This window comes from Triturus cristatus, chromosome 2_2 (genome assembly GCF_964204655.1).
Source record: "Triturus cristatus chromosome 2_2, aTriCri1.1, whole genome shotgun sequence".
In the NCBI taxonomy this organism is placed as follows: Eukaryota; Metazoa; Chordata; class Amphibia; order Caudata; family Salamandridae; genus Triturus; species Triturus cristatus.
In genome coordinates, this window is record NC_140582.1 from 433,574,199 (window position 1) to 433,581,874 (window position 7,676).

Consider the following 7,676-nt stretch of genomic DNA (forward strand, 5'->3'; position numbering starts at 1 on the left):
CTTAACCAATCAGAAGAGCTTTACATACATCTTTGAGTAATCAGATTTTTTTAAACTTCGTAAAGTAAAGGGATATGAAAGCAAACCAAATTATGAAATAATCAACACATTGTAAGCCACCGAACAACACACGGCAACAACATTTGAAATAATACATAATCATGTGATGAAACATTAAAGAAGAAGAATTTGTAAATTACCAACTTGTGGAATAAAGATACACCAAAAAAAGAGGTAACAGTTTCAGTCTCCCCACTGGAGGGGCAACAACGCAAAGAAAGCATAAACAATGCGAATGATTTTGGCCAAAAAAAAAAAATTTTTGATTTGATTTAAAACTTTATTTTGGGAACAAACCCCACCGAAGGGGCGACAATGTGAACTTAAACATTGCAAGGGCACCATGCCAGAGACTTTCAAAGGACATAATACATTTGTTTTTGTAAATAGTGCACTACACAATGTTTTGCAATACAAACATGTTAATTGAAGCAATTGTGTGAATTCACGAACACTACATTCTCCACAATGCCTAGGGAGCTTGGGTCACAAACAGGAAATGATGTAACAACATTTGAACTTATAGGGGGTGGACCCAAAGCAACAGTTGATCGTGAGCAAGGTATCTGCGATACCGAAACGCGTAGATCTTTGTATGCCTGTTCCCTTTTGAAGCTAAGAGAATTAAATGCGTAAAATCAAGTTGTTGAGAGTGCGTCCCAATTTCTTCCAGGCTGGAGGGATTGTTGGAGAATATTTAGCGGCGTGGTTCGGCCGCAGGGATAGGCACCCACGAGGAGCGCTGCAAAATACTCGGTAACCAGGAACCGTTGGAGTGGATATATATATATATATATATATATATATATATAAATAATAGGCTTCTACTATCCCCACAAATCTTAAACAAAAGATTTTCTAATGTACTGGATACCTGCTGGTCTTGCACAACTCCAAACGCTGATCTGTTTAATATACTATTCTCATGTTCACCAGTACATAATTTTTGGAAACGTGTCTGGTCTCAAATTAATGTAATTTTTGGCACAAGTGCACCATTTTCTGTAACAAACATTTAGGTAGCTATTCACCAATTTGGTATAACAATGCGATTAATTTCAAAATAATTGATTTATTAATAGCGGTTGCCTTTCAACAAATAACAAGAAATTGGAAGGACTTAACGAAAATTTCATACAAGGCCTGGTGGTATGATAAATGCCACAACCTTAGATTAGATACATTCTCCACCTCACCCACATTTATAGTTACAAAGCGAATTCAGCTATGGTCACCTGTTACAACGTTTTTTGATACTTGTGCCAAACAACATTCCTCACTAAACCCTTCCCAACAAGAAGTACTTAAACCCCCATAATTTTTATAGCTAGCCCTCTAACTATTACGTGAATATGTATTATATTATTTCTTACGTTCTCATTGTTATGATTTTTATCCTTTATTTTCATTTATGTATTTACACTGGAATACATTTGTGATGTATTGTTTGATGATTAATCATATGTATTGTATATTGACACCTCTTTACTTTTAAATAAAGTTCTCTTTTGAAACTTAAGTACTTTGGAGCCACTGAGACTTGGATGCAGATTTTTGACTTTGTTCTCCTCCTTATGTTACAGATGTGCGTGCAATGTAAGAATGCTAAATGTATCTGTATGAGTAATTGCACAAATAATGGTTGAAATGGCACCTACTATTTTTTGTTTAATCCTTTTACAGCGCTACACATCCCTGTGTAGGTCGTCCAAGCACTTTACATCACACACAAAGGTACAATAAATCCTACAAGTGTGTAAATTGGGACAGGAAATGTTACAAAACACAATGAGGATCATAAGTGGAGGCATCATCACATATTGTCCATATTTGTAGCCATTATATGTTAAGAATGCATGGTTTGGGAGAAAAACTGAGTAAGGATATAAAATTTAATGTAATGACTGTGGTTGTCTGTATTAAAAAGACTTCATTACTTCAAAAATTAACCCTTCTTATGCAATCTTAGAATAACAACAGATTGGGAAAAACAAAAAGTGGATCTAAACCCATGACTTACAGTTTGCATGCAACTCTGGATAAATGATTGTGCTGTATTAGAAGGATTGCATCTTATGAATTGGGAATAACAACATGATCTGTGTCATAAGCACTAGCCTACTTACCTATATACATAAATACAAATAGGAGATCTGCATATTAAGCAATGTGCTTTGTGACAGGCACATTAACCCTCAGCGAGTCAAAACTATGGCTGGACAAAACACAGAACTCGCCCACAACTGTGTTAACCACGAGTTATTTTACTACTACTATAAGATCCTCAACGCACGAACATCTCTGCAACCGGTGTTTTAACCCTGTCAGATATTTAAAACGGAGCCTCTTTGTGCCAATTAAGTAACCTAAAACAGATTTACTGTCACTTGTCCTTGTTGCCAATTTCTTTGCTGCAGATTTTTTATTTATTTTTAAAATGTATATGTTGAATGTCGGGCTCTGCTTTTCAATCTTTGCCCATCGTGGGTCTGATCTTAATCTTACCTTTTCGCTAGAGTAACAACCGAACCCTCGTTTTGACGTAAAAATCCCTTGTGAATTAATACACTTACAAAACCTGGAAATGAAAAATCAGACCAGAGTCCTGACTACTCACCGACCAGGCTGTTCTCTAGGACATGCTGAGCGAATCATATGCTCAGAGTATGGGATCAGCGTGCTGACTGTACTCTCTGGAAACTCATCATGTGAGGGGGAAGGGTGTGTGGAAACACTATCAATAGTGCTCCAAATCAAATACTGCAGTCTGTCACAAGATGACTTCAAATGCTGTGCAGGCTGGGATTTTTTTTATAACATGAAGGTGCCCTTTATCCCCAACACGCTACACGAGAAATTGCCCGAGTATTGCAGAAAGCTCCCAAGCCTGGGTCTTACCTCCTAACAGAAATGCTTCTACATCGGACTACCTCTATCTCTCATCTAAATCGAATCCAACCAACTTCAGTTTCTGATGTCAGGGGGAGGTCATCGAAAAACCTGGTTTCAAACGGAGTGACAAGGTAAGGGGCGGTACAAGTGGAGCCTTTGGAGCTGTACCTCCCACCAAACCAATGCGATTGGTTTGCAGAAAAAAGGCCGGCCCTAAACAGGATGACCCAGAAGAGACCGCCCCTGCCGTTGCACGGGAAGCGACCTCTTAGATGCTCCGGAAAATACCCGCCAGCAGCACGAGGTCCGGTGATGTTTGCTGTGTGCGTGCACGCCTGCACGCTCCATCCTTTATTTGGGCAGCGTCTGTCCGTCCGTTACAGGAGTGGTATTTATACAGCGCCTTTTGTAATGGCGTAGAACAAAGGGACTTGGGGGGGAACGAAAGAGTAAAACAGAGCAGCTCACTCCCTACATGTGTTCGGTGGGTAGATTCAACGTGCGGACCCCGGCAGTGTCTTCCCTTCCTCAAAGAGAGAGGGTTTAATAATGAGCACTGTTTCTCATATTGAGGTGGAGAGAATAAGTATTCAGCGTCTGACAATAATTTGTGCTGCGGGAAGTTGGAGTTATAAAGCCAGAAGAACGTGCCAGCCTTAGGGACTGGGCTGCCAACTGTAGTAGCCCACCACATTCCCACGATACTAAGACTGTGTAGGCCCGTCAGCCCCAAGATAGGGTGCCCCTATTATTAGAAACAACAACCAGACGGCCACAGGCAGACAAAAAGGACTATCTTTTGGTACTGGTGAAGAACACTGAAGGGCTACAGTGCAGCACCCCAACCTAGAAGAATAAACTGCATACATGACATTTTGATATTGGAAAGCTGGAGATTTCGAAAAATAAATCGGGGTACTGTATTATCCCCGATAGCTTATGTTGAAGCACAAGCGAGAGATAGCTGAAATAACAGCTCACACCAACGTTAGTTGCAGGTAAGTTAGGGTTTATTTGTATAAACTATGACACTCGGTAGGGGAAAGCGCCGGGGGACGTCCGCTCTGCTCGTGAACTCCGCGCTACTCAGGGCACCCAAAATGGCCACAGCGCTCCAGGTCATCACGCGATGCGTGAAGACTAGAGCGCGACGCTACATATCTCCCTTCTTTATGGATATACATTTTTTTCAATAAAGATAAAGTCTAACAGTCTACCTGTGGGTGGACTCATTCCCATCTCAAAGTCTCTGTACTTCGACGGTCTTACCACTGCTCTTCCGGTGCGGGTGTGTCTCACCGGGGTACTGGAAGTGTGCACAGCAACCTCTTGGGAGTCTCTCGCAGCACTGCGTTCATCACTCAGGGGAACTCCTTCGCGAGGTGATCCACTGTTGTTTTCCGAGAGTTCCAAGGCACCGGGGTCACTTCCAACCTCTGCTTCTTCCTCCCTCTCTCTTTCTCTGGAGTTTCCTGTTCCTTCTCCCGCCAGATTGGCTTCAGCATCTTGGTTTAAGAGAGGTACCTTCTGTCGTCTTTCTCTTCCGTCCCATCGCAGGATCTTGTTGCATTTATACATCCTGTCCTGAGACCAAACTTTCCCATCGCTCAGTAGGGCTGCTCGGTTGTAGACCTCTTCCACTTGCAAGGGTTCACTGAACTTGCTGTCACCTAGATTGTGGTGTACTACCGCTGGAGACCACTTGCTTGTGATGGTGCGCTCCTTCGATACTACATTGTCTTTCGTGAATGGGTCTCGACCTCTTAGGATCTGGAATGGGCTGTATCCAGTGCTGTTCGGAGTAATTCTGTATGCCCATAACATGCTCTTTAATTCCTTCTCCCAGTCCTTTCCGGCTCCTATCGCCGACTGTACCGATCCCATGATGACTCTGTTGAACCTCTCGGCTAGTCCGTTTCCTCCGGGATGGTATATGGACGTGTGTTTGACCTTTATACCATTCCTTCCCATGTATGCGTTCCACTTGTCCGATACGAACTGAGGCCCATTGTCACTTAGGTGGGAGCGTGGAATGCCTTCCCTAAGGAAAACTGCCGTTAGGAACTTTAATATTTTGTCCGTGTCCATGTCTTCCTGTATGTCCACTTAAGGCCACTTGGAGTACCGGTCTACGAGCACTGCCACATATTTCTGGATTCCCTGACTATCCAAAATTGGACCCAGAATGTCTATCGACAGATCCTCACATGGGTTCTCTGGGCTGTCGAATTTTCCTAAGGGTGGTCGCATGAGGCTTTGGGACTTGTCCGCTCTTTGGCATTGGTCGCACTCCCGCACGTCTTTCTATCTGGTTATCCATCGCCGGCCACCAGTATATCTGTTTCGCCCTGAGTTTTGTCTTTACGATGCCCAAGTGACCTTCGTGAATGAGAACCAGTAAATGTGGAATCAGCTTGTTGGGGGGGGGGACTACTTTTTCTCCTCTCTGCAGGAAGATCCCCCGGTCACAAACTGATAATTCTTCTCTTACTTCGAACAATTTTGTGAGCGCTGCCACCACATTCCTCTTCTCCGGCCATCCTCTTAGTATGAATTGCTTAACTGCACCTATGTCTGCGTCCGACTCGTACGCTTCCTTCCACTCTTGTTCACTTATCACTCGTTTGTGATCTTCCATGAATGCCACTTTGGTATCCTCCTTTTCGGAAGTGCACGGAGCTTCCTCCATGGCTGATGCTCGACTGAGATAATCATCCACCTTATTCTTTTGTCCTGGGATGTGTTCCACATCATACCTGTAGTCTAGCAATTTCAAGGTCTTCTTCGCGATGCGGGGGGTGCATTTGCATGTACCGACGACGTGACGACTTTGACCGGAGGTTTATGGTCTGTTCTCAGCCTGAATCTCGTGCCCCATAGGAACTGGCGGAACTTTTCCATGGCCCAGACTACCGCCAATATTTCCTTTTCTATCACGCTGTACTTCTGTTCCGTGGGTGACAGTGATCTGGATGCGAAGCCGAGCGTGGCCAGTTCTCCTCCCTCCAACTCCTGCATTAGGACCGCTCCTAGGCCCCTCTCGCTCGCGTCCGTCGTCAGTACAGATCTGGCTTTCTGGTCATATCCACACAGAGGTACTGCGGTGCTGATGTCCGTTTTGATCCTTTGGAACTCTTCTTGTGTCTCCTCCGTCCATTCGAAGTTTGTCTTGTCCCATAGGAGTTGTCGCAAGTGGTGTGTCTTGGTGGCGAAGTGCCGTACAAATTTGCTGTAAAACTCGGCCATGCCCAGGAATGACCTGACTTCCTCCTTGGTCCTCGGGGGTGGTGCTTCACATATCGCTTTGACGTTGGACTGTTTGGGTGTGATGCCTTGGTCACTGATTACATGCCTTAAGTATGTGACCGAAGTCCTCCTGAACCGCCACTTGTCCTATTCTGCCGTGAGTCCATTGCGTTCCAAGACTTGCAGGACTTTAGACAATTTGGCATCGTGGTCTGCTTTATTCATGCCCATTACCAGGATGTCGTCTTGGAAGTACTGCACTCCTTCTACTTTTCGAAACAACTTGTGCATACGTTTCTGAAACACGGCTTCCGCCGAGGCCAGTCCAAACGGCATCCTGCGAAACTGGTAGCACCCGAAGGGGGTTATGAAAGACGTCAACTTCCGGCAGGTATGGTGCAGTGCTATATGGTGGTAGGCTGAGGTGAGATCGATGGTCGAGAACCATTACACCCCTTTGGTTTTCGCCAGCATCTCGTCCACCTTGGTAGAGGGAACTTTTCTACTATTATGTTTTTGTTCAACTCCCTCAGGTCCACACACAGGCGTATTTTGCCGTTCGGTTTCATGGCTACCACCAACGGCGCCAACCACTCAGCGCTTGTTATCGGTTCTATGATGCCGTTCTCTTCAAGTCTGTGTAATTCTTGTTGTACCTGTTCTCTGATCGCCAGTGGGATATTTCTCACTTTGTGGCTCACCGGTTTTGCGTCTGCCTCGAGATCGATCTTGTGCGTGAATTTAGTTAATTTGCCGACCTTGCCTCCGAACACGGTGGGAAACGCTTCCTTTCGTTTTCCTACGTCCGGCCGTTGGTCATCGCTGGTCATCAGGACTTGTGTGGCGCCACCTGGATTCAACTGTGTTCCCAGGTCCCCTTGGTCGATCCATCCTGGGACCGAAGGCCCTTTCTCTGCCACGTATAGTTTGCACCTGGCACTTCGTTCCTTGAATTCGAATTTCAGACTGCGGTAGGTCCCCTGTGAATGTGACCGGGCGAATGTCCGAGGGCTCCAGGTGGTGCCCCAGGTGGTCCTTGAAGTGTTCGTCCCACATGCTTCGTTGTATTATGGTGTAGGGGGATCCAGAGTCCGCTACCATCTGTATCGGTATACCTCCTATCACTAGGTCGCATTGGGGTTTCTTGGAGCGGTTGCAGTTGATCCCTAGTATGTGTTTGTCTATGCACAGCACACTATCTTTATCTTCTTCATTTTCTCCTTCCTCTTCTGTCTCTTTTGCAACATACTTGACTGCTATCCTTTTCAGCTTGCGGCGGCATACTTTTTCGTAATGCCCAACTATCCCACAAAACATGCATTTGGCTTTGAAGGTTGGGCACCGCTTATCATAAGCTGGATGAGACAGACTGCCGCACCTGTAGCACGTGTTCTTGCTTTCGTTGCCTGGTTTCTTCGCCGGTGCTGGTCTGGACGACCATTTGGTCTGTGTCCTGTCCCCAGTTGTTCCCTTGCCTC

The 7,676-nt window shown here is 45.1% G+C and overlaps 1 protein-coding gene across 1 annotated transcript in view; it reads right to left on the reverse strand.

Annotated features, from left to right (window-relative positions):
• ABHD18 (abhydrolase domain containing 18) overlaps positions 1-3,094 on the reverse strand; it is a 143,388-nt gene extending 140,294 nt beyond the window's left edge. The window contains exon 1 of the mRNA XM_085641528.1: positions 2,959-3,094. The gene's annotated coding sequence lies outside the window, so the exon portion shown is untranslated. The remainder of the gene's footprint in view (positions 1-2,958) is intronic.
• Between the last annotated feature and the right edge of the window lie 4,582 nt (positions 3,095-7,676).